Raw genomic sequence first — 2,774 nt, 5'->3', positions numbered from 1 at the left:
TTTCACAGGGGTCGCCTAAGACCATCCTGCATATCAGATATTTACATTACGATTCATAACAGTAGCAACATTACAGTTATGAAGTAGCAACGAAAATAATTGTATGGTTGGGTCACAACATGAGGAACTGTATTTAAAGGGCCAGAAGGTTGAGAACCACTGCTCTAGAGGGAGCATTTTCATCGGTCAGCGCAACGCACCTCCTGGCCGGAGGAAACCTTTCCACGGACACCTGTCCGAGAGCTCGTTCATTCCGTAGCTGTGCTCGGCCCGTGTCCATTAGCGTCTCAGCGCGATTGATCTCAGGACGTCCTCTCCAGGAAAACTGCGGGAACCACAGAACGGCTGAGCGAGCCGAGGGGCTGTGCCCACAGCACCACTCACAGCCTCCAGGCGCCTTGAGTCTGGGTGTCACCTTCGGGCGTTGCTCCTCCCGCCAACTCGGGGGCGCCTGCAGGTGCCATTGTGAGCAGATGGTCTCTCGGCCTCCATCATCTTCTAGAGCTGAGCCCGGCCACTTCGAGGGGCATCGGCTCTGGACTCTGGGTAGCAGAGGTCCTTGGCCGTGGCGTCTGTTTGGACAACCCTGGAAGGTGTCGTCCATTAGGTCTGGTCGCTTCCTCTCGTCCTTCCCTCCTGTGGGGTCAGGAGGAAGCGCTCACACTCTCCCTGCCCCGAGCCTACATTGTTTCCCTCCTAGACTCCGGGTTCCATGAGCCCCTCTTCGCGGGGTACTTCCTCCCAGGCCCGCAGCCCCGCCTTTAGAAGAGTTTTGGGAAGGTGACACAGAGGTGGGTCGGAGCTGCTTTTGGAAAAGGCTCTGAACTTGCTCCCAGAACATGGCCGCGACGCCCCGCCCGGTGCGGTGCCGGAGAAAAGGTTTGCATGTTTCTCTGTCGTAAACCGAGGCACCGGCACTGGGATGGCCGTGGCCTTACGTTTCGCTGCTTCTGTAAATTCCTTTCGGTCCATCCGTACCCCCTGGGTGCGGGCACCCTGGGAGCTGAGGGGTGGCCAGCCGGGCCCCGATTCCTGGAAGTGGATCGACACGGAGGGGCGCTCCTGTCCTTTGCCCGGCTCCTGTGCACACGACGTGCAATTTCCTGAGCTCCTTAGCTGTGCTCGGCCCGTGTCCATTAGCGTCCCAGCGCGATCGATCTCAGGACGTCCTCTCCAGGAAAACTGCAGGAACCACAGAACGGCTGAGCGAGCCGAGGGGCTGTGCCCACAGCACCACTCACAGCCTCCAGGCGCCTTGAGTCTGGGTGTCACCTTCGGGCGTTGCTCCTCCCGCCAACTCGGGGGCGCCTGCAGGTGCCATTGTGAGCAGATGGTCTCTCGGCCTCCATCATCTTCTAGAGCTGAGCCCGGCCACTTCGAGGGGCATCGGCTCTGGACTCTGGGTAGCAGAGGTCCTTGGCCGTGGCGTCTGTTTGGACAACCCTGGAAGGTGTCGTCCATTAGGTCTGGTCGCTTCCTCTCTTCTTTCCCTCCTGCGGGGTCAGGAGGAAGCGCTCACACTCTCCCCTCCCCGAGCCTACATCGTTTCCCTCCTAGACTCCAGGTTCCATGAGCCCCTCTTCGCGGGGTACTTCCTCCCAGGCCCGCAGCCCCGCCTTTAGAAGAGTCTTGGGAAGGTGACGCAGAGGTGGGTCAGAGCTGCTTTTGGAAAAGGGTCTGAACTTGCTCCCAGAACACGGCCTCGACGCTCCGCCCGGTGCGGTGCCGGAGAAAAGGTTTGCATGTTTCTCTGTCGTAAACCGAGGCACCGGCCCTGGGATGGCCGTGGCCTTACGTTTCGATGCTTCTGTAAATTCCTTTCGGTCCATCCGTACCTCCTGGGTGCGGGGACCCTGGGAGCTGAGGGGTGGCCAGCCGGGCCCCGATTCCTGGAAGTGGATGGACACGGAGGGGCGCTCCTGTCCTTCGCCCGGCTCCTGTGCACACGACGTGCAATTTCCTGAGCTCCTCATCTTTGACAGTCTCACTTTTAGCCTCTATTTGCCAATCGCGGCTCCCTGTGGCCTGCTTCGTTATTGCCAGGCACTGGACGCAGCTCACGGGCGCCATTCCCGTCACAGGGACCTGCGTCCAGCGCTACCTGCACACAAGGTGACAGTGAGTGACAGCAACCGCAGACCTGGCTGCATCCCCCTGCCCTCCCTCAGTGCCTGGGTTGGCTGCCACCCAGGCCCCGGCCAGGCTCACGGCTCCCAGGGTGTTTATAGTGCGAAGCACAGCTTCATTGGCGTAAATTCATTGCTCAACCCAGACAGGGATCCGATTACCGATTTTTTTTCTTTTTTGCTTATTTGTTATTTAGAAGGCCTGGGCTGGGAATAGCAGGTCCGTTTTGTAACTGGTCTTTGTGCCAGAGGTAAGAGCCGTTGGCAAACTGTTTGCAGGAGGGAGCTGTGGGCAGGGCCGGCTGGCGGGCGGTGCCCGGTTCCGGTGGCTCACACCCCCCCCCGCCCCCGGGGCAGCTGGTACGGAGCCTGTGAGGGTTAGCTCCTCGCTCCTCTCACCTCCCGGGCCATGTTTTCTGCATCTTTGCCCGGTTCTCTCTCAATAAACGCAAATTCCCCTCCTTATCAGCTGTACGTCGTTTGAAACGCTCTCAGCTGTGGTTTCCTGTAACCTAGCAACAAGCGGGCGTGGGCCACGCTGCCTTTCTGGGTGGGAATGCAAACACCGACGGACAAAACTGAGCTCTGGGGGCAGCGAAGGGCGGGCTGGTCTCCAGCAGCCACGCGTGTCTGTGAGGCAGCCAGGCC

General features: G+C 59.8%; 1 long non-coding RNA gene across 1 annotated transcript in view; it reads left to right on the top strand.

Moving 5' to 3' along the window:
• The window catches only part of LOC106724250, a 14,274-nt gene that overhangs the window by 952 nt on the left and 10,548 nt on the right, over window positions 1-2,774 (top strand). The gene's annotated exons all lie outside the window — the stretch shown is intronic.

This window comes from Myotis brandtii, unplaced genomic scaffold (assembly GCF_000412655.1).
Source record: "Myotis brandtii unplaced genomic scaffold, ASM41265v1 scaffold1185, whole genome shotgun sequence".
In the NCBI taxonomy this organism is placed as follows: domain Eukaryota; kingdom Metazoa; phylum Chordata; class Mammalia; order Chiroptera; family Vespertilionidae; genus Myotis; species Myotis brandtii.
Note: the sequence above shows the minus strand (reverse complement) of the source record. Positions and strands in the feature narration are given on the sequence as shown.